The sequence below is a fragment of the Biomphalaria glabrata genome, chromosome 14 (assembly GCF_947242115.1).
Source record: "Biomphalaria glabrata chromosome 14, xgBioGlab47.1, whole genome shotgun sequence".
Taxonomy (NCBI): Eukaryota; Metazoa; Mollusca; class Gastropoda; family Planorbidae; genus Biomphalaria; species Biomphalaria glabrata.
This window is the reverse complement of record NC_074724.1, coordinates 32288026-32315051: the sequence shown is the minus strand read 5'-3', so window position 1 is coordinate 32315051 and position 27026 is coordinate 32288026. Positions and strand designations below refer to the sequence as shown.

The following is a 27026-nucleotide window of genomic DNA, read 5'->3' as shown; positions in this document are numbered from 1 at the left end:
TTAACAAAATAATAATGATAATAACAATAATACTAATACAAATTTAAGAATAATAATAAACGTCCATCGCAGACATCTTTGAGACATTGAATATCCCTAAGAAGATTTTGTCTTCGGGCAGTGGTGTTTACACCGGCCACATCAGAAGATTCTTTAGTGGACACTGTGGACTACACTTTATTTTCCTATCCCTCTAATAAAGCTTGACCCTGATAGCGTCAAAGATTAACTGTTAGTTCTCGTGAATAAAAATTAATTATTTGAAGGATTCATTCCATATTTAGAGCCGTGGAACGAATGGTGTCAATGATAGTCGAGAGATAGTTTATTTCTATCATTAGTTTGTTATGAGATTCTTTTATTAATAGAGTCTAAATTGGACTTACTAATGAGTGAGTCAGACATAGAGATAGATAGATAGATTGATTGATTGATTGATTGAATAGATTGATTAGATAGACAGACAGACAGACAGACAGACAGACAGATAGATAGATAGATAGATAGATAGATAGATAGATAGATAGATAGATAGATAGATAGATAGATAGATAGATAGATAGATAGATAGATAGATAGATAGATAGATAGATAGATAAATAGATAGTTGTGCATTTGTGTCTTAAATCTTTCTTTGTCTTCTGATGTTTTCTGTGCAGACACTTGTACACTAAGACAGTCTCACGACTGGACAGTCCACACTTTTATTTTTTGACATTATAGACTGAAATCCTTTCTCCACCCAAATCTACGTGTGTTAGTGACAGTGTGTGTGTGTGTGTCTGTTGAAGAGAGAGAGTGATTGTACTACTTCTTAAAGGAATGCAAGACGGAAAGATGGAAGAATTCACCGCCTTCTCTCAGACAGAAATGAACAAAACAAAAAGTGAGGGAGAGTTTTAAAATAAAAATAAAAAGTAACCAGCGCGCGTGGGCCCTTCTTCGGTACTCGCGCTGTAGTAGTCACTGGTCAATTATACTGTGTTATCGGCAGTCTCTCCTCACTTGTTTGATAGTGGGGGGGGAGGGCGCTCCTGAACTACTGGGGTGGTACCGGGTGATTATTTATCAGGAGAACGGTCCGAACCACCAATAAAAAGGTGACGCTGATAGATTTTTCCCCCCTCCATCATTCTCCCGTCCTGTCTTTAAAAAAAAAAAAAAAAACTCCACTGGCTTTGGCTATTCTTTCCCTCGCCCCCTCCTCCCTGTCTCCCCCCCCCCATCACATCCCTGTACGAGTTAGCACCAGTTGATTTTACTTTATAGGGACTAGGTCACGCCCGTGAGCGTCCGTTGTTCAGGGATAGACTAAAGGGAAGTAACTGGATGCGAAGGGGGACATAAGTAATGTGATTCGTCTTTTCGTCGTTTCTTTTGTTGTCTCCCCTCACCAGCACGTAAGTACATGATCTATTTGTTTTCTGTCAACATTAGGCTAGGCGTTGATCTCCAACTCATTGGCACCGTGTTGGTGAGTTCCTGTCTTCCGGAGCTCGTTTGTAAGCTCTGCTCCTGCACGTGCTGAGCCAACAGAAATGTTATGGCTTCAGAGGGGAACAAATGATTAGATTCATATGTAAACACCGTCAACGCGTTCTTAGCATATTTTCATTTAACACTTTCTCTCCTAATCGACGCTACCATCGTTGATTTGACCTCATTAAATTAAATCAATGTTTTTAATTCCATCAACTTTACTTTGTGTTATATAAAAAGAGCATACAGTCCCTCATAATTCTGTACCAAATAACACACTTTCTGATAACAAAGTTATTGAACCTTAATCATAACAGGGGAAGTGAAATTGGAATGACCAAAATGAAGGTTTCTTCGAAAGTTGGAAAAATAATTTTACAGAGAGAAAGAGTTAAAAAGTAAGACTCGTGGTGGCTGAGTGGCCGAGGCGGTCCCGGGTTCGAATCTTGGTGAAGACTGGGATTTTGAGCTTTGGGATTTGTAGGTCCGCCAATTCTAATGGGTAGATGAAATAAGGCGTTTGGACGTTCTGCTGGCCATATGGCACACTCGTAAGCCGTCAGCCATAGAAACTAATGACCTTTACATCATCTGTCCTTTAGATTCGCAAGGTCTGAAAGGGGAATTTTTACTTTAAGTAACAAAGTCATGCTAGAAAGCAACCCGTTCCTTAAACAACAACTATCCGTATTATGAAAGCAAGGATCACAAGCAGGTCTTCAATGTCAAGTCTTGAACACGTCATTGGTCCCGCGGGGCAGCAAGCCTTCTACCAAGCTCTGTAGCCATCTCCACGGCAATGTCTCATTTGACAAGCGTCTTGTTTTACTAGTTCGAATAGCGCGTAGGTGTGTCTATTTAAGTACTCACACTGGAAATCATACTCTGTATCTAGTATTTAAAAAAAAAGATTAAAAACTAAGCAGAGTGGAGAACGTGTGCGCTGTTGCACTTTGCTCGGTTACTTGTTTCTTCTCTTACTTCTCCGTCTCCGGCTGAATGTATTCTAAAAATTCTCCAAAAAAAAACAACTTATTGCAAAGAGAACAAACTGAGATTTCTGAAAGGAAATGACAGGTGTGAATAATTGAATCTAGGAAACACTTTACCATTTCTTATTCTCAAACTCCCACACCTTTTTTGGTGCTAAGACGGCATGGATCTTAAGGGGGTGTATGATTAACCCTTGATGACTCCGTTACAACGGTAACATAATTCGTTTCATCTGATTGCTATACACTGTAAGGATTAATGCATTTCGGAATGATTTAGAACTTGAATTAAACGCTAACTCATGTTATATATCACAGACGTTACTTCAGGTGTCAATCTAGTCATGCATGTTAATCAATGACTTAAACTATGCTAAATCGTTGGTTTTCCTGGCTGATTCGGGCAATCCATTCCATTCTCTAATGGCACTAGGGAAGAAGGAGCACTTGTAAGACTTTGTTCTAGCGTATGGAATAAGAAACGTGCCTCTATTTTTGTGAGGCTTATGGAAATTAAAAGGGACCAAATACTGAATCCCCCCTTCTTTGTTTTTCCCCCCATTTGTCCCCTCCACAAATAAATTCAGACATCTAGCAACGCGCTTTAAAAAAACGAAATTTAACTTTTAATAAATTTAAAAAATGTTATGCAAGTTATTATAAGAAATACATACTGGTGTTGGTGAGCAAACAGAATTCTGTTAGTCTAGTAGTAGCTGGTCCCATCAAAGTGTATGACTACCGTGGACCCCCCCTCATCTTTTGTTATTGTACAGTCTCCTCGCCTCTGACCTCTGTAGTTCAACTCCAAGCACGGCCCAAGATAATCCCAGACGTGTGCACACCTGCACAAAGATCTTCCCCTTAGATTTGTCTCGAACACACCTGGGATCAATAACGTAAATAGGGCGCATTCTCCCCTCCCCCTCCTCCTTACTTCCCCCCCCCCGCCCCCACTCTCGAGCTCTTTGTGGCTGATGGGACCGTTCTGATGTTACTAGATCAAGTTTATTTTTTTCCTTTCTCTTTGGGTCTTTTTAAAAGGTGCCAATTAGCGGAGCTCTATCCAGGGGTGGCGCAAACGTGGGGCTGGGTGCTATGTCCACACATGTTTCCTATCTTAATTAAAGCATGTACACAGTTCTCGCTTTTTTTGTTGTTCTTGTACATTTGTACGGCAACATCCCCTCCCCCCCCCCTTTGTGTATTCCGTATTTGTGTACAGAAAAACAACAACCCAATAACATACGTACTTGTATATACTTGCTATTATTGTGGACGAGCTCAAATGTCTATAATGTCCAGCATGGGCGTAGCCAGGATTTTTTTTCGGGGAGGGTTTTGGGGGGGGGGGTGAATCCCCCCCTGACCCCCCCCCCCCCCCGCGAAAAAAAAATTATATGTATTTATGTGTGTGTGTGTGTGTGTGTACATAATCTTTATTACATTCTGACCCTTCATTCTTTCGGAAGACGTTTATTGTGCCCTAGAATAGGTTCTTCCATGAGTTAGTGAAAAAATTGTAGATTCCCCGACATTACTAGCAAAGAGGGTCTGGGGGAGCACTATTTCTGATATTGAAAACCATCAAAATGCATATTCTGAGGTATCTACAGTGCATTTTCCTGCTATTAAAAAGTTCTATTTCAAAAACCTAATGTGCTATTCTTACTGACTTAGACCCTCCATCGTCGTTCGGAGCATTTGCCATCAAGCTGTTTCCATAAAATTGTGGACTCCCCGCCATTAATAGCAAGGGGGTCTGGGAGAGCGCCAGGAGCTCCCCATCGCGGGGCGAAGCCCCGCCGCCAAGCACTATTTCTGGCATTGAAAGCCAACAAAATGCATATTCTGAGGTATCTACAGTCCATTTTCATGCTATTAAAAAGTTTTATTTCAAAAACCTAATTTGCTATTCTTACTGACTTAGACCCTCCCACGCCGTTCGGAGCATTTGACGTCAAGCTGTTTCCATAAAAATCTGTCACTGGTAATGTCTGAAGCCTTTTTCCACCTACCATGAGGACCTCCATGAATGAGTGGCGTCAAGTTGTACTAGGATATCATTGCAACTATTCTTATGCGTAATTCATTTTGTCGGAGAACATGTCCCGCAAACCTCATGCGTCGTAATCTTACTAAGGGGTCGACTCCCAGTTCGGCATATGATTTCCTTGATTTAGATCCGATCTCTATAACTGACTCCTGAAATCTGTCTTAGCCATCTTTGTTGAGCTATATTTAATGTTTTTCGATTTCGGTAGATGACTATTCACTGCAGTTTATTAATGGAGCCCTGCCACTGGTAAAAATGTGTAACCTCTCTTGAATACGCTCTTGGAATTAAGTGACTGTAGTTTGCTTTAGATTTTATATCGAAAAGAGAAGATTTATCGTCAAAATCTTCTGTTGGGGGTTTTCCACCTCAAAATGCTCTGTAGGGGGATCTTAGACTTAAAACCATCTGGAGGGGTTTTAAACTTTAAAAAAAAGCCATCTGTAGAAGAAACTCAAAACCCCCGATTGGCTTGGCTACGCTCAAATAATTTTAGTGTGTAATTTGCTTTTTTTTTATATTGAAGATGTATTTTTAGCACCAAACCCCTCTGAATGGGGGTTTAAACTCAAAACCCCTTTCGGCAACGCTCATAGCATTTTGAGTGCGTAATTTTTCTTTTTTTCTTACACTGAAGATGGCGGGGGGTTTAAACTCAAAACCCCTTTGACTACGCTCATATATTTTAGAGTGAGTAATTTTCTTTTATTTATATTGAAGAGGTACTTTTTAGCTTCAAACTCCACTGGAGGGGAGTTTAAACTCAAAACCCCATAGACTACACTCATAACATTTTTAGTGTATAATTTGCTTTTTTTTTATTATTAAAAAGAGGTATTTTTTACCTTCAAAACTCAAAACTGAGTCAAAACCCATTTAGCTACGCTCATAACATTTTGAGTGCGTAATTAGCTCTTTTTATATTAAAGAGGGGGTTTATCGTAAATTTTAGACGGGGTTTTAAAATCAAAATTTCCCTTAACTGTGCTCTTGGAATTAGGGGATTTTCGTTTGCATTTTTTTTTGTTTTGTTCTATAGAAGAGGGGGAGTTAACTGCAAAAACCCCAGGTAGGGGGTTTCAAACTCAAAACCCCTAGTAGGGGGTTTTAAACTCGAACCGCTCAGGTAGGGGTTTTAAACTCGAACCCCCCTGGTAGGGGTTTTTAAACTCGAACCCCCCTGGTAGGGGTTTTTAAACTCGAACCCCCCTGGTAGGGGGTTTTAAACTCAAAACCCCTTTGGTTGTGCTAGGGCAAGTGATGGTTTAGTATTAAAATCTCACCTAAAATAAACAAAATCAAAGCAAAAAATCAGTCACTTAATTCCGACTCCCCCCCCCCCACAGGGGGGGGGGGATTTCATTTCGGGGGGGGTTTGAACCCCAAGAACCCCCCCCTGGCTACGCCCATGATGTCCAGTTTATTTTATCCGACCATGGGCCTGTGTATAGTTCATGCTTATGGTGTTGGTTTCGTTTGTCCAGCACTGGTCGATGACGTCACGGTATTGAGCCGAAGCGACCGGCCGAAGTGCTGGATGTAATTTAAAGCAGTCACCCTTGCCCCCTCCCCCTTTTTCTTTTTTTTTTTCAATCCGTGTCGCGCCCTCCCCCTCCCCCCTTTAAATAAATTAAAAGTCCAGGATTTCTTTTTATTGCGTCTCCCATTTCAGGTTGCATCAACGGATCATTACCTGATCGTTGCCCCGGGGATGGGTGAGGCTTTGGATGCTGGTAAGGGCACTTACAGATTGTTAGGTCGTCATGGTAACCAATGCTTCCGGTTTATTTCCCCTCCTCTCCCCCCCCCTCTCTTTTCCTTGGTTCTGGTCTCCCTTTGCAGACAACTTTTGTATTTTAAACTACATAACTTATTTATTGGATCTAGCATTTCTTTGGTCACGTGACGGATACAACTGACCTGGTGCTTCAAGATATAATGGGCATTGATCTTCTCTGTACGTATAAATTACAGACGTTCCTTCAGAAGACAAGATTATTAAGTAAATAAGTATCCAAAGTAAAGTCCAGACCGTTGAATAACTTTGTACGAAGTTTAATAAGTCAAGGCCACAGTTCGAGTCTCTGTTCTCAATACAATCTTGTCACCATGATGTCCCAATACCAACTAAATAGTATTATAACATTAGCGAGGTAAACCCCACTGTCCGTGACGTCATTAAATGTCACGTTCAAAGTCTGTTGACTATGGTGCGGCGCTTTGCTAACTTGCTAACTAAGTGTGTAACATTACACACTGTTTTTTTCTTCCCCTACAAATGTGATGTCATATATTTTTCGGAAGCTGGTTTATTATCATTCTTGCTGGTTATTTCACAATGTCATTGCATTCATGAATGTAACCACAACAAAGTTCTTTTTTTTTTTTTATACTGGGGGGAATTGTGTCGATGAGGACCATAAACCGCTTGACCAACTATCAAGGGGACTTGAGTTCGAATCCCGACTCGAACAGAGTTGTGTTTGCTGCGTGTCTAAAGGCAACACGGAAACCTTCTCCCATATACCCCCTTCCCCCCCCCCCCCAATCACAGACACAGGTCCACTAAAGAAATTGGACCAAGCGCAGTGAGCGTGCTGTAAGAATGAAAGATGCTGTTGTATCTATAAAAAAGCAATTTCAAACAAATTGTAGCGTAACTTGTAAGAGAAGAGGGGAACAATAATAACTGTAATATACTGATGCACCCTTTTTTGGTTTGGACTGAAATAATGTCGCAGAGATACCCCCCCCCCCCAGACAGAGAAAGCGATGTGGGAAGACAACATAAAAGAATGGACACACCTGTGATTAAAAGAAGGCAAAAGGCAGGAATGGAGAAAGACTGTCAGCAGATCTTGTGTGATGCCCCAACAGACTAAGGAAACGAGGAAGAAAATAGTAACTTTGACCTTAAAATTACTAAACAATAGCGCACTGAATTCAAGCCCTCGAGCGTCCTCTGACAGGATTGGGCTGAAATTACATAGTCGTCATATAAACACACACAAAAAGTCTCAATTCTCTGGACCGTCTATAAAACGTGAACGCGTTTTTATCAGCGTGAATCTCATATAGCACTATTACTTACCAATAGTGCTGGTACAAAAAAAAAAAAAAAAACCAACAACAACACCCGTACACACAGATTCGACTAAATATGCAAGATGGTTGCTTAGTATTCCCAGGCCGCTTCAATGGTAGATCCGACTTTAGAATTGCAGCGTCCACATAATAGAGGGAGTGCGAGAGATGATGATTATGATAGTCTGAAGTGGGGAGGGGGGGGGGGGGGGCTGGGGGGCGCTAGCGAGATGGAAATGTTTGCACTGACTGAGTGCTGTTGACGGTTGTGAGGGACCCGAGGGTCGTTTCTGATCCATTGGTCAGTGCAAGGAGCATACGGGCTGGGAGGGAGGGGGAGGGATAAAACGTTTCCCAACATATGATGCATCTCCAGATTAACCCCGTAATCCCCTGAGGCTCTGGAGGTTGATCTGTTGGGGTGCATGAATGAGGGGTACTATTGGTCAAGTCATCAAAGAGTCACTCGTGAATAGACACCCCTCCCCCCTCTACCTTGGCTTCCTGAAAACATAGAAACACATACACCAATTATTGTAATTCTTTAAAAAAAAAAAGGGATGGGGTTGTGCCTGTTGTAGAATGACTTGAAGTCAATATTCACTTTGACCAGCTGCTCTCAACACTATAGACACGTCCCAACTGCAACCTTCTTGAGATTAGAAATACGTTAGTTTAGCAGTGTTTGAGAATCCCTCTATAACTTTACTCTGATCTTATATCTTATCAAGTGGCAGATGCTCCTTATAGTAGAATCCATGCGCTAATCTAATCGTGCATATTGACTATAACAAGTTATTTTTTTTTATGGCTGATTTAGGCAACCCCTTTTCATGCTCTAATGATGCTAGGGAACTAAAGGGCTCTTGTACAAATTAGTCCCAGTATATGGGATAAGAAATGTGTCTTTCTAAGCATTTTATTTACATTTTATTTTTGTGTTGTAAGTTATGGTTCAGAGTTCTATGAATTATTACTTCTTTACTTTTTAGTCTTCTGTCAAGGTTTGCCTTTAAATTAAGTAATTTTACAAATGGTGCTTCTCCAGTTATTTATTGATATGTAATACGAGAAAAATATGATATCGAATGTACATAGATAAAAATCGAATCGTCAAACTTTTTTTTTTTTTTACAAAGCTTTGTCTGTCTCCCACTTCCCATTCTCGGATCAAGTTGAAACTTTGTACAATAATTCAGTGTCCCTAACAAAACATGAATCAATAAAGAAAAACAATGAATTAATTAGTGTAATTAATGTTTTTTATATAGAAGAAGGGATATAAATCTTGCATTACTGAGATAATATGCCCACATGTGTGCGGTTGTTTCTCATGTATAAGCTTTGTTTTACACATTTTTATTATTTTTTTTTTTTGCTTTGCTTTGCTAGTTGTACATGCGCTGTTCAGTTGGTTCTTTTGTTTTGAAGGAAGACTTTTTCTGATGTACGTGACGAGAAGTGACGAGAGTGACGTTCAAAACCGAATTGTTTGATTGGTCTTAGATGTGTTCATACATATTAAGTGTAGTCAATATGTTCACTTACTGGCCAATTTTTTTTTATTTGTTTGTTTGTTAGTGAAGGGACTGACGATCCTATTGGTAGCTGACAGAGACACCACGGGACAACACATTTAGTGCCATTTCGAAAAGAATTACTTTAGTTGATTACTTTACATTGATTATAAGATTATTATTTTTTTACTATATATGAAATAGAAGGGAAAGAAATGACGGCTGTTTTATTTTCGATTTAATTAGATTTTATTCATAGATCTAGAAACAGGATCTATGCGTATGTTTTGGTGTATGCAGCATGGCCGGTTAGTTAAGCGGTTAAGGATCTTTTACTAGTAACGCAAATGTCCTGGGTTCCATCCCGATACCGACCAATTTTATTTTTTTTCCAATGGCAAATGAAATATGTATGTTTAGTTGACTCAATTATTTCAACATAAAATATATTTTTTTTAAACTTTATTACTTGCCAAGAACACGTATTGAATAATAGAAATCAGAATTTGTGGCTTAAAATAATTTGCTGATATAGTTTGTTTCAATGGAAACAAAACTATAAAGTCGAATCCTTAAAAAGAAGCACTAGGAAGTGCTTTCAACAGTAAAAAGTCAGGATTGAAATTTTGCGAAAAGTTGAAACATTTCAAGTTTATTTTTAGGTGTCTGGGTTTAGTGAAACAGTTTCCTTTTTTATCACAATTTTTTTTTTAAATCTTTCTCTTGTAAAACTGTTGATGAAGGCATTGGTACTTTGTTTTTGCTTTGTTTTTTTACAAGTTATTTTTAAAGCAACGTTTTGCTATTCTTTCCTTACTAGCTTGTTTTTAAATGAGAAAAATAAAACTAACTTTGTAATTTTATTTTTTTTTAAGAATTTGGCATATCTCTTTTATACTTCATTATATTGATGACGATAGTGTATTAATTATTTAATGTATTTATTTATTATTGTTATAACTTATTATCATCATTATTTTGGTTTCCACTTGTTTGAATACGTTGCAAGAAATAGTCTTGTGATTGAGGTACTGAATGTGCCTTCAGTATTAAAGATCATCACGTCCACCGAGAAAAGGGAGAGCATTGAGATGTGACGGATGTGAGGGTCAGGGGCGCCACTATTGTTTGGTCTTTCGACATAATACTAATAATAAATGTTTGTAAAATGTTTTACTTATTTCGGATGTTCCTTCAGAGTTGAAGATAATTAGTTCCTAGTCCAAACCTCCCGCAGGACGGCGGGGGATGGGAGCGGGCAGGGTTTGAACCCGGGACCATCGATAAGTCCGAACGACAGTCCAGCGTGCAAACCGCACGACCAGGCAGCCAAGTGATAAAATTCAGTTAACTACTCTGAATTCATATTAACATGAGGTAATTACAGTGTAAACTCTTATTTCAACTTTATGAAGTGAAAAATATGAAACGTCTTAACTGGATTATCTGGATACCTCCCCCCCCCCAAACAAACAAAAAATAAAAAAGGAAACAGAGGCGTATTGCATTCAATTTTAAAGGGTCTGGAGGGGGCAACTTAAGACAGATCGAGACTTACCAAACATCTGGTGCTAACTAACAGACTGACTGACTTTGCTGACTGATTACTCTATTTGATTATGACTTTGAATACCTCTGCCGCGAGCCACTTTTTATGTATATATATTTCGAACCGCTATGGACATAATAGGCCGGTGACCGCTGGTCAAGGAGATGTATATGTAACACTTTCGATAGTGCCAATTCCTGAATTGTCTACATTAAGTGTTCACCCTAAAACTAAGTCCGTCATGGGTCAAAACTCGCGAGTCAAGAGTCTGTCTCAGAGATCTTTTTTTTTTTTTTTTTATATACCTCTAAGATTGTTTTAAAAAATTCTTTCAGGCTTGTACTTAAAAGAATCATTTCTTTATTTCACCCGTCTCTCTATCTATGCATTTCATCTCTCTCCCAGCGCTCTTAGACTTCCTTCATCTCCCCGCCCCACCTTCCTATATACGGCACTAACGTAGGACGACTTTCAAGTCAGGACTGAACGAACAATTGGTATCGATTTTATTGTATTTTTTTTAATTTTTTATTTTACTGACACTGTCATCGGCAGAGACACCCTCCCTCCTCCTCCCCCATTACTTCCTTTTGTCTCTTTTTTTTTTCAGGCTCACATCCTCACTTGCCTCGTTTCCTCGTCCCGCCCTCTACAATCCTCGTGTCTTTCAGACCTGGGGAAATCACGGCTAGGTGAACGATCGATTGGTAGATATCATAAAGGAGTGTGTGATGGGGGGGGGGGGGGGAATGAGAAGAGAGAGAGAGGGGTATGGATGGGTGCTCAGGAATGAGCAGAAGACGAGATGTAACGGTACTAAAACATCCAGGTAGTTTTCTAAGCGAGGACGTCCTCTATCACCTGTGACACAAGACAAAAGTGTTATTTATTTGTGTCTCCATGTGTCTCAACACTTAAGTCTCGTGCAGTCTCCCATGTAGGCCTACGTATAATCTCAAATGTCACAAGGTTGAAATTAAACACGGAATCCATAGTTAAATGAAAAATACATGTTTATTCCCAAATTTCCACAGTGTTTCAATATAGATCCCCCCTGACAGACTTTACGATCTATAGGGCAGATGATATAAAGGTCATATGTTTCTATGGCCATGTCTGACGATTAACGAGGGTGTCGTATTATGACCAGCACAACGACCAACCACCTTTATTTATCCAAACCAGTGTCAGGTACTTGTAGAGTTAGGTGGACTCATCAGCGTCCTAAGTTCAAATCAAAATCTTCACCGAGATTCGAATCCGACATACCTCGACCTCGGTTCAACACCAGACATATTGTATCACTTCCCGATTCAACACCAGACATATTGTATCACTTCCCGATTCAACACCAGACATATTGTATCACTTCCCGATTCAACACCAGATATATTGTATCAATTCCTGTTTCAACACCAGACATATAGTATCACTTCCTGTTTCAACACCAGACATATTGTATCAATTCCTGTTTCAACACCAGATATATTGTATCAGTTTCTGTTTCAACACCAGATATATTGTATCACTTCCTGTTTCAACACCAGACATATTGTATCACTCCCCCTTTTTTATAGTAACTAAATTAATGAATTACCCCTAATTGATTAACTAGTGGGTATTTTTTTTCATTGATTCACGTGTCGTTATCGACTTTAAATAATTTGTTGCAAAACTTGATCACAGAATGGGAGGTGGAAGAAATAAAACGTGTACACCATTTCTGACAGACAGACAGACGGAGTCAGTTCATAAATATTAGCTTTGTAAAAAATAGTTACGTTTGGTCGTCTTTGTTACTAGTAAAAAAAAGTGAAGTTCCCCTTTCAAACCTTGTGATATATGGGGCAGATGATATATAGGTCATCTGTCTCTGTGGCCTACTAGACTCGTTCAACTTCCTTTTAAAGACATGTGTACCACTAACGATATATGTTGTATTAATTTAATGTACAGATTTTGTTGTTGTTTTGTCTTCCCTGACTGAAATGTTGCTACGTGGACTATATATTGGTGTCAATAACAGCTGCTTATGTTATTAGTTTTGACATATTAGATGACTGCGGGACATGACATCACTTTGACATGTACGTGGATCTACTCGTGTGGTGTTTTCTCTTTCTTTTATAAAGTGATTTTTGTTTTCAGACTATCTCAACTGGACCGCACTTCCGTGGTCACATCAAGTTGACCATCTGTTTTGAAGGACATCAGCCTTATTCATCAGTACTCCCCCCCCCCTGTCATCACAGGATCATTGCACTGAGACCTCAGGTCTGGACACGCCGGTGTTTGTTTGTTAACATCCATTTCTTGCAAGTTGTAAATGACTTCATACTTTTAAGTTCCAGGAGGCTAGCTCTAACTCTGGAACTAATGCGGGGGTAGAACATCTCCCGCGACCAGCTTTTGATACTTTTTGGGTTGTTACATAATGAGACTGGTATACGCGTTCTCGTCTTTTCAACTGGGGGGGGGAGAGAAAAAAAAAGGGGGTGGGGGGAAAGTATTTCAGTCGACGCGATGGTCTGTGGACGCTGAGTGGAATTGGATCGATTCCATCGGATAGTCGTGTGCGTCGCTGGGGCCGGGGGGGTGGGTTGGCGGTGGGGGAGTGGAGTACTGAAATAAAGTGAAATCCCGGCCGATGGAGTAGGTGGAGTTGTGGTGGAGTAATGGTTGAGGAGACTAGAGCGGTGGAAAAAAAAACGGGGGGGGGGATAAAAGTAAGGTAATGTCATTCGGTGCCCGTCGGAGGGTTGTCTAAATGTCATCAAATGACACGTACATGACACTGGCTACATAAGAGATGCCGTTGGCTTTTCAGTGTCAGGTTTTAATTTATATATTCCTTTCGTTACTGTTTATTTTTTTAAATACATTATGCTGTATTGTTAAATTTATATTCCGTAAGTAAAGAGTGAGTGTTTCCAAACATGTTGGATAAAGAATGGTGTGAGTGTGTGTGTGTGTCAGCACTGACACTTTAGTCACGTGACACTCAGAAAACGTACTTATAATAATCCTTTCAGGAGTAAATAAGCGAATTTTTTTTTTGTCTGCGAATTTTTTTCCTTAAGCCCCAAGCCGGAAGTAGAGAAGTCGCTGACATGTATAGATGACGTGTACACAACTCACGTGACACCCGCTCTGTGTCTGACTCGTTCTCTCTACTATTGGTACCATGTTTTGTTTATTGTGAAGGTGTTTGCTAAAGAAGTTAAAAACTCACTTTACTACCATAGCAGTGTTTAAAGATATAGTGTACACTTCGTGTTATCGACGTATACTGTGCTACAGAGGCTATTCGGTGGCTACATCAAGAGGCTAAGACTGTCGTAAATCTAGCGTAGACTGGACCAAGCGACTGTTGAGCAGTGATAGAGCTCTGAGACTTAAACTTTCAATCTGACATTGACATGACATAGCATGAAAAGAGTATGTCCAAGTCTATTGTGCTCATAAGATGATCAGGAGAAAAAAAGGGGAGGGGAGGGGGGAGAACTGTGCGAGTGTTTAAATTATATAAAAAAGAGGGGGGGGGGTTGTCAGCCAGCTTTTTAGCGGACAGTAAAGGGGGGGGGGGAGTGAATGTCTCTTCCGGAAATAGGATGTGTGTGAATATTTCATTGCGCGACAGTAACATAGTAGGGGAGATAATCTTATTGATTCCATCTGAAATATACTGATGCAACGGACAGGGCTTTGTGTCGCGGGGGGGGGGGGGGGGTGCGTGGTTGTCAGTCTTACCAGAGACACAGACCTAGTTATTATAGCATTAGGCTTTGCTTCCCTCCTTGCACCCGGGTCATGTTCCTCCCCCCCCCCTCCCATCCCACCTCCCCACATATGTAGTTGTTGTTTTTAAACACTAGATATCTGTGTGATTGTGTATGGATGTGATTATATATGGTGAACGTTAGTACGGACATAATAATGACAATAGATAAGAATTTTACTAAGGAGTTCTACAGTAAATTCAGTTTCCCTGTGATGAATCTCCATCATGCCAGTGCCATAGATGGACTATACAATTCATGTTTTATATACTGATACTAGACTTAAGAGAAAAGAAATAAAAATTGCTTTCAAAATTCGGAATTTGTGTGACATTTTTAGTGCTTTATGTATAGACCGAAAATAAAATACAAATATTTGATAGAAAGCCTGCGATTTTTCACTATCTATAATGTCCAAAGGCTGCAACAGTAAAATGAGTATATGTATGCAAATTCTCGTGAATCCTTACGACAGTTTAAGAGGTTTCGTAATCAATGAGTTTGTCAGTCAGTAGTATTTTACACATACCGGTACAAGATAAAAAAAAAATAAAATAAAATAAGTAATCATTGCAATGTTCAATACATCTTTTTTAAAATATAACCGAGTAAGTCGGTGGTATTTTACAAATATAATATAAGATTACAAAATAAATAATAGTTATCACTACAATTCCATTATTGTAAAACATTATAACGGAGTGACTGGCCATTAGGGGAAATACTTTAGTTCATCTGAGTTATCTGCTCTTTTGTTTACACTTTTATTTTGTTTAAAATACCGTTTGCGTTTTCCAGCTCTGAAATGGAACAGGGAAACACAGCAATAAGGTTTAATCAACTAATTGGCTTATCAGTATTCTGCACACCGGTTACGCCAAAAAAGTTTGCTATTTATGGATTATTTATGGATCCTTTATACTAAAAAAAAGTTTATACCGTTTTATTAGTATAGTATAACAATGAATGGGAATGACTTCGATTCCGAAGATTAAGGAATGAGTGCAGTGTTTCACATGGCCACGCAAACTCATTTTCGACCTAGATAATTCCCCACATCTAATACAGGCCAATCTGTCCGGCTAATAATATGTATTTACTATGTGTATACTATTTTCAAAGTGTTGCATTAAAAAAAATTAAAAAGAAACAAATCTAGAATGTGTCGCGATAATATTTAAAACGGTGCGTCTCCATAAAATGTATTTGCAGTAGATAGGATGAAATTTGAGGGGGAAAAAAAGATTTTAAAACATTTTTTTATTATTTTTATTATTCTTTACAAAAATATTTTTAGTTCTTGTTAATCTTATCATTCCTAATAAGTCTTGTACATTTTATTATTAGTTCTTATTTGTCTTATTCATTCTCACTAGTATAGAAATGTATGAATAAATGAATCAAAAGTGAGAACAAAAAGAGATAGAATGTTTATTAGGAACTAGACAGTGACAAAAAGTGAGACTCAGAATAAGAAATGATTGATTTGAAAAGTACATGCCAACATTAATAATACTAATTTTATTTAGAAAGTTGTTAACAAACAAAATATAGGCTGTGATAACATTACAAACACAAAGCACGAGAGCTAAAATGACAAACTCATCTAAACACGTTAACAAAATATTTTTGTTTCGCTATTCTCAAACTGTGATGTCACCCATGTTAGTATTTACTTACACATTTTTGTAAAAATTCATTTATAAATGTAGATTTCTTCCTCAATGTCTCCTTGATTTAGCCTTAAAGAACTGACCACTGAAAATGTTGTTTTTTTTCGAAATATATTTAAAAAGAAAAAGAAAAAAAAAGATGTATTGTGTTCCTAATGTTGTATTAAATTATATCTTCCTTAGAATCACCATGACAACAGACTTAAAGCAGACGTCTAGTTGGAACACGAGGATATTCATTTTGACCAGGAAAAAAAAAAGTCTTAACTATCAGGCTCCAAATGTTTGTCCGTAGCAGTAACAGGTAGGTGCACGTATTTTATTGTGGTCATTGTTTGGTCTCTTCATTGTCAGCATGTACTGATAAATCTGCTGACTATTTATCTTCACTGTGTACGAGGGCATATGGTCACAATATGAAGACTGTGAAGTGAAATTTAGAATTGTTGGTGAACCCCTGCAAACACGCTAGTAACATCAAAAAGTGTTTGAATTGACTGGCTTTCATCTCACTTCCATAACAGCAAATGTTATTTTAAAAAAAAATCGATATTAAAATGTGTAGGGGTATTTTTTTTTTAATTTAAATACCCACATTTTCATTTAGATATAATTTTGTTGTTGTTGTTGTTTGTTTTCTTTAAAGCTTCTCAAGACTGTTGGAAAATATATTAGTAAAGAACTTTAGGAATTAAGATACAGAAGAATTATGTTTCTTTACACATGGTATTTCAATTAATGATAATATCCCTATGATAACTTCTTAACGAAAGTAACCTCATATTATATCTTTGTATGTGGGAGTATATTTCTCTCAAACAGATCTCCCGACAAACCCGCCCATGTTTTTTTACACAGTTGTTCATCAACAGCTTCCCCCCCCCCCCCCACACACACCCACACACACTAGTCCACTCTCTTGTCTCAAGTCTAGAAACTATTTTAGTTAGAGATTAAATTTGAAGAGTCCTTAGCAACACTCCACTCGCCTCTCCTCCACCACCCCCCATCCCTTTACGTAAAACGTCTTGGTAGAGTTTTTAAACTTTAAAAAAAAAAGAAGGAAGGAAAAACTAGAGCGAAACAAATCAATGGCTGAACTTGATGAATTGTGAACGATGGGAGAAATAGACTCAGTATTTGTAAGACTTACACAAACTTTTAGAATACGAACGAATCTCATTGCATGTTTGCATGTCCTATTGAGAAGATAAAATTCACCCACTATCCTGTGTTTCGAAAGCCATATTGTGTTTTACTTCATTGCATAGAAATCGTACTTTATACATATTATTATAATAGTTATATATTATTTAAAGATGAAGACACCAATATATGGCAGTATTAGGTCCAGTCTTTATCGTTTGTAGTCGAAGAAGGCCGCGAGACCTAAACGTTTAGTGTTTTGTGTTCTTTGTGTTCTCTGTACAGTTGTTTCCCCTTAAAGCACATAAATAAAGCTATAAATAGATCGATAGCGTTTTAATCAATGAGGTCATGAAGTAGCCTCCACGTAAATAATGTGATAAAATTTCGGACGTTGGACGTGATGACATGTCTGTACGACATATCTGGGGACCTGGTCATTGTAGTCATACACGAATGGACTGAACAACGCAGACATGACACAAATTGACCTACCATACCAAATAAGCATATTTTATAAGATAAAGATGGCGTGGACACGCTATTGGCTGTTAGCAGTGTGATACATAAATCTAAAAATAAGAAAACTTCACAATGTTTGTATGACATGATTTCATTTTAAAATTAACGTTTATTTATGAAATTGACTCAGTTGTTTGTTTTTTTTTAACTTTTGAGACACTTTGAGTATTGTTTCAGTTATAACAAAATAAAAACATTCTATGGCGGCATCTTGTTCTATTTTTAGAAACAGGTTTCTGTCATTGAGTTCGTCTTTATAGTTTTAATAAATTTACATAATATTGTGTCCAATTATATACATAAGTATTATAAAGCCTTTTGAAAGAGCAATGTTAGTAGCAAAGGTTTCGTATTCGGTATAACGGATGTTGTTTAACGTCCGTACCCCGTGTAGGCCATATTCCTGCCCGTTGCTCGCCTTTCCAATCCTGTCAGTGCTAGATCTAGATCTACGTATTATCGAGAAACTTACAACAAAACAGTTTGTTTTTTTTTACCTGTCGTTGGTTGGACAAATCGAGAAGGATATTGTCCGAGTTTAAAAAGGAAATCATTAATTTTTCGGACTAGTCAGTTTCAAGGTTTTACCGTTATTTCTCTTTCAATATGGCTGACATGATGTCATGTAATACGTCTGCTGGGTCACGTGCGGTGTAGGTGCCGAATTTTTTCCCCCCGCTCACCGCATCGCACCCTCCGCTTCTTTCAGCCAACGATTTGAGGCGGGGCTTCCATTGCTGTCCAGCTCACCTCAGTGGTCAGTTCTTTTGTTGGCTCTGATTCGGCCAAATACGGCTGACCGTTAGCCGCTGACCCACCCCTTGCCCTTAACCGTGTGTGCGGTGCTCATATTCTTCAGTACCTGTAATCGCACGTCTGCTTATGAAAATGCGCGAGTGTAAAAAAAAAAAAAGAAAATAATATTTAAGGATTCAGGTGTTGTGAGCGTGTGAAGCGATATTGAACACAAAAATCTGGTCAGTTTTGTCGATTCGAAACGGTAGCGCGATATTGGTTGGTGACGTCGCCTCGTGCGTCTGGCGCGAGCGAGACTGTCTGGACGAGGAGGAGGGATGAGGGGGTTAAAAAAAAAATTCTCCCGCCATTGTCTGTATCGCGGCTTTCTCACCAGCACCTTACCGCCCCCCCCCCCCGTTTTATGTTCTTTCCTTCTAACACCGAGCGAGGGAAGAGAGACGGGGGGGTGGGGGAGGTGAAATCCCTGACACGGGACGACGGGGTGTCAACAACTTTACCCGAAGGGAAAGGGGAAAGCACAAAAGCGCGCCACGGCTTTTTGAGCCCAGCAGACGACAGGCCTCTCCTGTTTGGTGAGATGGACTAACTGATGGTGGATTGGCTTTCCACGTCAGCAGATAACAACTGGACGCTGGCTGCACTGGCGTGTCCATTGCTTCGCTGAATGCGTTTCTTTGCTTACTTTTATCTCCTTTGATTTCATGCCCTCGCTCGTGGTGTTTGGTTTGTTTTTGCCTTCATCTTGCACTGAGCCCACATGACGAGTTTTAGACTTGGTAGATCTGCGTTCTCATTTTCAAGTTGGAGGCTTCAGAAAACTAGGCCTGCTTCATCTGGTTCTTGTCTATTATATTTTGTAGTAAAAGGAAACTCCTGGGACCCCATGACCGGGGGTCCTCAAGAAGGCTATAGATAGATATGCATATATCAATTTGAAAAAAAAAAAAAGAAGGAAAACTGGACAAAATTTACACTTCTTATATAATACAGACGTTACTTCAAAAAAGAAGATGATTACGTCCTAAGCGTCATGGCTTCCTGGCCGTGCGGTTTGCGCGCTGGACTGTCGTTCGGATTTATCGACGGTCGAGGGTTCAAACCCTGCCCTCTCCCATCCCATGTCGTCCTGCGGGAGGTTTGGACTAGGAAGTAAACTATCTTCAACTCTGAAGGAACATCCGAAACATGTAAAAAACAAAAAAAAAAAAAAAAAAAACAACATACTCCTGTGTCATAACTGTGTTTTGAGATTATTTTCATTAAAGGTTGGGGACCTCTACAACCTAATCTTATCTTATAAAATACAGACGTTACTTCTAAAATATGATTATTACGTCATACCCGCGTCCCTAGCTCAATCTAGTCATGCATGTTAATCAATGACTTAAATTCTGCCAGGTCGTTGGTCTTCCCGGCTGATTCAGGCAATCCATTCCGTGCTCTAATAGCACTAGGGAAAAAGCAGCATTTGTACAAATTTGTCCTAGCATTCTAAGGGATTCCACGTACTTAAATCCGGCCCTGGGTCTCCCTGACTTACAATATATTCCATTGTATATGCTGCCTTTAATGTATTTCCATTGGGCGCCTGCTCGCTGAGGTCAGTTTTGTGGCAGTGAGGTCATCTTATGCTGCTCCCTAAAGATTTTCTACGTTGTAATGTGTTTTGTTTCGTGTGTCTGTGGAGATGCGTCTGGAGAGTTTTAATCGAGGCTGACTCTTTGTGTTAAGTTCAGAATCCTTTTCGACATACTCATTAGGCGTAACAACAAACGTAAAAAGCACTGACCTAAAAAAAAAAAAAAAAAGGAATCGATAGTCAGTCATCCGTAATGAGTACATTGCGTGTGGAGAAATATTTCCTAAACTTTCCAGGTCTCCAGTGCACACAAACGCGGGGGGACATGCACATTGGGTGCTTATATACATCTGTATGGTCAGTGATTTGACCAATCTTCGAATGGACTGTTTAGATGTAGAGTTCTAGACCTAGAAAGACTATATTGTGCACATCTGTATGGTCAGTGATGTGACCAATCTTCGAATGGACTGTTAAGAATTGGAGTTCTAGACCTAGAAAGACTCCATTGTTCACATCTGTATGGTCAGTGATGGGACCAATCTTCGAATGGACAGTTTTAGATGTGGAGTTCTAGACATAGAAAGAGTCTATTCTTGCTTTAGAATTCTGTGAACTACTTCAATAGAGATGTGTAGGTCCATAAATTTGAACTCGGTTTGAACAACAGAGCTGAAGATAAAAAAATAAAGAAACGCCCCTGGTCATTAGTTAGGGGGGAAGGTGTTTTGTGCTTCTTTCTCTGCCACTCGGTCATCGCCCCTGAAGATGTCCGTGATAATGTTACGACAGACACACAAATAAAGGGCACTATGACCATGGTCCAGACTTGCCGTCCCCACCCCCCATTTTCAGAAAGAGATTTCGTTTTGTTTGCTTTGAGGGTGGATTGCGTGTTGGTGAGGTGTGTGTGTGGGGGGGGGGGATGTGAGATAACAAACTGGACGAAAGGGTGTCATATGACTCAACCCGGTCACATTGCCCACGGTCCTTCGCGCTGACAGATGGTCATTTCGTTTGCTGGGTCACCACTCTTTGAGGCTGGTGCGTTCTGCTAATAGAGACCAGAAATGTTTGTTTGAAATGTTTCTTGGAAGGACCTCGGTGCACGCTTCTGCGGCTACTGTCTACGTGGCATCTATTGATAAAGCTTGACCTGGTCTCACGGAGTTTCTGACCCTGACTACAATGAGTGGTCAACTCCAACTCTTGACATATATCAACCACGCTGACAACCAGTCTGATAGCCCAGATTCATTCTGATCTTGTATTTATTCGTGTATGTTTTTATAATTATAAACATAAAATATTTAAAGGAAATTTGTTTTTGTTTTTACCTGTGACTTTTCGTCTTTAAAAAAAAAAAAAACATTTGTGAAGCAAACATACCCCTACATGAACTTTGTGTATTCTGAAACATTTCTGACACATTAGTTTCTCTTGACATACAAAGGTTATGTACATCCTCGCAAGTCTAAATATAACACAAGTAGAGCAGTACTCAACTAAGGGAGATAATTTAATGTTTTTAGTTATTTTGTCTTCCCATTTTTTTTCTACATTTTTATATTTTTTTTTTAAAATGTGTTTATATATAAATAAGTTAGTACAATTTAACATTTATTTGTTGATAGTTTTCTATTTTAATATAAAATTCTTTTTTTTTTTAAGTATTTTTTGATGTGTTTCGCTTGTTCTCTCTTTCTCTTTCTCTCTATTCTTTTCTTTAAAATTTCTCTAGTCTCTCTTTCTATCACTGCGTCTTTAGCACAAAATGCTATATGGGTATTTTACTTGTCGATTATTCTCGCATTCGGTAACAAATATGATACTAAATTGAAAGATCAATGAAAACAAATTGACGTGACTACGTTTCAGACTAAATTGGGTCGGACAAGGTTCAAACCCGGGTCTATTCAGACGACAGTCAGAAGCGCATGCCACTCGAATGTGCAGCACTCGTCGTGAAAATGCCATTGAAATGAGTCGACAAGGGCAGCAAATCTATGTTGTTGTTTTTTAATTATATTAACAAAGTTATCTGCCCCTTAGAACAAAAGTAAAAAAAAAAACAAAAAAAAAAAAACCATTGTGCTCTCTAAGACATTGGTAGAATACAAAATGCTGCCCGATGGAGGAGAAGAAATTGACCAGTGACTTATTGCCAGTCTTAAGGAGGAAACACGAATTGCGCCGTCTGACTGAAGTAGCCAATGGTAAATGTTGGCGGCAACAAGAGATGTCTAGACGGTCGTTACATACACACACACACACACGTGCGCAAAACGGCGCCCACTCACGCGCATTTAAACGGGGGGAAGAAAACATCTCGAAAATATTTCTCCCAGACATTCTATCAGAAGGGGGGAATCTCTCTCTCTCTCTCTCTCTCTCTCTCTCTCACTCTCTCTCTCTCTCTCTCTCTCTCTCTCTCTCTCTCTCTCTCACTCTCTCTCTCTCTCTCTCTCACTCTCTCACTCTCAGCCCATCCAATATGTTCACCTTTACCAGATACCCCCCCCCCTCCCTCCTCACCCCATCTCTTGCTTGTTTTCTCCATCCGTTCCATGAGGTATATTTTTTTTTTACCTTTGCCCCCCCCCCCCCCCCCCCATTATCCAAACTACGTAACTCTTAAGCAACCCCAGCCTCCAATGCCTCCCTCTCCCCCCCCCCCCCCATTTTATTATTTTTTTGGTCTCGTCTTGTTACCCAAACTATTCATACTTCCCCTCCTCTCCCCCTACCCCCCCAGGCGTCCCTCCCCCCCCCCACCTCCCCTAATCCATAACCCTAGCATCTAGTAGTGTATGTAAGAGGGTAGATTTGACACTGATCACACCGGCAAGATGTTTTCCCACGCCTAGCATCTTCCATTCTGCACCGTACCGTCTTGCGCCCGTGCACTTTTAACAGCTGGGCAAAATCTCGATTGTAATGTAGTCTTTTTTTTTTTTTTACTTAGCGGCCATTCTGTGGCAGTCTTTTCACTTAGCGGCTATTCTATTGCAGTCTTTTCACTTAGCGGCCATTCTGTGGCAGTCTTTTCACTTAGCGGCTATTCTATTGCAGTCTTTTCACTTAGCGGCTATTCTATTGCAGTCTTTTCACTTAGCGGCCATTCTGTGGCAGTCTTTTCACTTAGCGGCTATTCTATTGCAGTCTTTTCACTTAGCGGCTATTCTATTGCAGTCTTTTCACTTAGCGGCTATTCTATTGCAGTCTTTTCACTTAGCGGCTATTCTATTGCAGTCTTTTCACTTAGCGGCTATTCTATTGCAGTCTTTTCACTTAGCGGCTTTTTTATTGCAGTCTTTTCACTTAGCGGCTTTTCTATTGCAGTCTTTTCACTTAGCGGCTTTTTTATTGCAGTCTTTTCACTTAGCGGCTTTTCTATTGCAGTCTTTTCACTTAGCGGCTTTTCTATTGCAGTCTTTTCACTTAGCGGCTATTCTATCGCAGTCTTTTCACTTAGCGGCTATTCTATTGCAGTCGTTTCTACTTAAGTTATTCATTCTCTTGTAGTCTTTTTACATAACGCCTATTCTCTATGTAATCTTTTCATTTCAATTTCATTCATTCAGTCTTTGTACCTCAGATACTCTTTATTTTAATGAAGTGCTTTTTTTTTTTTTTTTTTTTTAAACAATTCTTATTCGTTTGCCAATTCTTCATGGGATACCAAAAAAAAACAAAAAACACACACACACACCCAACAAACAAACAAAAAACAACTGGGCGGACACGGATCTCGAAAACGGCGCTTACGTTTTTCCTAGAAATTTGACAGTTTATGTATATTTTTGGGAAAAGAATTATTAGCTAATTGGCCACACAGGGAAAATTCTGATTTGACCGTTATGTTTTTTTTTAAATATATTCTTCTTAAAATCACATTTGGTCTAGAGGTCTAGACCATCTCTATCTTGAACACATACATACGTCAGCGGGTATTCCCGCATGTATTCATTAAAGAGTTCATTAAATCAATAGACGCTCAGCAACATTTTGCGCACCCTCTCGTAAGTCTGGATCTCTAAGCCTATCACCAAGCTATAATCTTCTATGCAATCTATCTAGATCCAGTATTCTAGTCCAGACTATTGTTTTTTAATGTTGCTATGTCAGGATCTATACCACCAATGTCAGGATCTATACCACCAATGTCAGGATCTCTACCGCCAATGTCAGGATCTATACCACCAATGTCAGGATCTATACCACTAATGTCAGGATCTATACCACTAATGTCAGGATCTATACCACTAATGTCAGGATCTCTACCGCCAATGTCAGGATCTATACCACCAATGTCAGGATCTATACCACCAATGTCAGGATCTATACCACCAATGTCAGGATCTATACCACCAATGTCAGGATCTATACCGCCAATGTAGAGCAAAGTAACCGCTCCTCAGCGGCTTCATAAAGTAGGAATGGGCTTTATAGAAAAAAATGAATAGCCTAATTATACGTTATTTGTTATTTTTACGAAACAAATATTCTTTAGTATTAAAAAATGTGTAATGTAGTCTTTGTTTCTTAACATTATTTCTTTCTTGTAAAGGAAACTTGCAATTTGGTGGCTGTTGGTTATGCTTATTGAAATATGGTGTTGTTACACTTAGCATAAGATGTGCCAGAACGCCTAGAGGTTCTGCACTAGGAGAGTCAGTCCCCAGTTCATGAATTGACCAACTCTTTGCCTAGACTGCAACATACACAGCTAGCCTTCAGGCTTTATAGAGTACATTGCGATCAACCCTAAGGGGAGTTTAGATGGAATATAGTTCAGTGTCCCCTGACATTGTTTCATGAAGTGGGCAGGAAATGTCAGCCGAGATTTTTTCAATAGACTGACTGCACGGTTCATTAACTGGATATCAGTCTTATGTTGAATGTCCTTCGTACTGCAGAGTATTCCTTCGATATTAAAACCAGCTTTGTGTTATTATGCCTATGGGCTAGTCTTATACTTAATTATAATATACAATATACCGTTGTACAATTTTGTTTTTTTTTTTAAATGTTCGCAGGTTGCAACGTGTTTAACCGGGCACAGAATAATATATTATACTTTGCATTTTACATCACGTATTCGGTAGTATAAATTTGCATAAATTATTTAACAATTTATTGCGAATGTAGCTAGATTTCAATATCGACATTAGCATTTTGTATAACTGGCTTTTCATATATCTAATAAACTAGGCGTAGTGAATAGCTGCCTGGTCGTGTGCTATGCGCTCTGGACTGTCATCTCAATGGTCCTTGATTTGAACCGTGCCATCCTCCCCCCGTGTGATGTTTGGATTAAGATGAAATAATTTTCTGAAGGAACATCCAAAACATATGAAAATAAATAAACTCATGTTCTTTTTTTTTTCTTGTAATAGCAAATAATTTCAAATTAAAATAAATGGGTTTAAAAACCTAAAAAGTGACTCACCTTTGCAATATTAAAAAAAAAATGTTTATACGTAGCATTCAATCTCTTAGCTATTACAACGGGTCGCATATCGTAAAAAAAAGGGTCTGTCCATCAGACATGCCCGCACCCCCCCCCCCATTCTTTTAGGCATTCTCCAGCCGTTGCTAAAATGTCTGGGTTTTTTTTTTAAAGATCTAATAGAAAGTTTGCTTCTCAGCCGCGGACTTATTTCCCACTTGATGATCATTTAGTTTCCAACTGTGATGTTTCCATTAGTCCAACAAGAGATGCCACACTTCTTCCAAAGTTAGGACCGATCCACTAAGTGTTTCATTGTCAAAGTTCCCAAAATTTCTGCTAGGTAAAGGAAACGAAAAATGCAACTAGTTTTCTTTATTCTTATCAGATTTGATTAGAAATTATGACAATACAAGATTGAGATAGAGTTATTCTAGTTTAAAACTACATTGTCTTCACCTACCCAGTTGCCCCCCTCCCTCCTTTCTCGTTTAAAAGTGCATTTACCGTAAACAAAACAAAAAAAAAGAGGGGGAGGGGGGGTGATAGCAGGATAAAGAACAAATATAAAACAATGAACGAGTCAAAGCGACGAACGAACAATGTCCCCTAGAAATGAACTAAATATGGAAGTAAGAGATTTAGCTCATGAAAAAGTAGAAACTTAAAATCGAATTTCATTTCTGCTTCCTTGATACAGAAACGGTTGTGTTTTAAATGACCGGAATGTCACGTGGGCTGTGTCTGCTCGCTTGTTTGCTTCAAATAGTTCCTACCCCGCCAGGTTCTAAGGCTGCTTGCATACTGACAGACGTAGTTCATCCATTGGTTTCATTAATTCTACGCGGTCAAAGATCAATACTTCAAGAAAAAAAATATACAGGCAGAGGGAGGATGGGGGGGGGGGTCAAGGAGAGATGTAAACTCTGGTATACATTGACGAGGTAATTACTGTAATTTTGATGAGAGAATTGGTCACGCATTGTTGACTCTGCAGTGATCCTTTTTTTTTTTTTACTGTTGAGTGTGAGGGGGGATGTGAGGTGATTTACACACACACACACACACATGCACAGACACACGATGAGTCTTGCGCACGAGTTGGCTGAACACTAATGAGGATGTACACACACACACAAAACCAACACCAACAACATATTTAAGCGAATCTTCTGGTTTGAGAGTCTCAGCGAGCAAGAAACAAGAGACAAGAACGGTTGACAAAGAAGACCTTTAAGCTAATGATGACCTAATTCTTGTTTTGACCTACATGTCGAAATGACTGACCTACAAACCCAGAAGTTAATTCTGGTAAAACACACTCTAATAAGAGAAAGGAAAAAAAAAAACATTTTTTACGGTTGAGTGATTACGATATAACTGCCAACTTTAACTCACTACTTCCAAGACTAAAACTACAAACTCATCATCACCCCAGC

General features: G+C 39.1%; 1 long non-coding RNA gene across 10 annotated transcripts in view; it reads left to right on the top strand.

The window, feature by feature from the left end:
• The window catches only part of LOC106073339 (uncharacterized), a 314185-nt gene that overhangs the window by 202636 nt on the left and 84523 nt on the right, over window positions 1-27026 (top strand). For all 10 annotated transcript variants that reach the window (XR_008774787.1, XR_008774790.1, XR_008774791.1 and 7 more), the window contains one exon: window positions 16313-16433. This is a non-coding gene — a long non-coding RNA (uncharacterized LOC106073339). The remainder of the gene's footprint in view (window positions 1-16312; window positions 16434-27026) is intronic.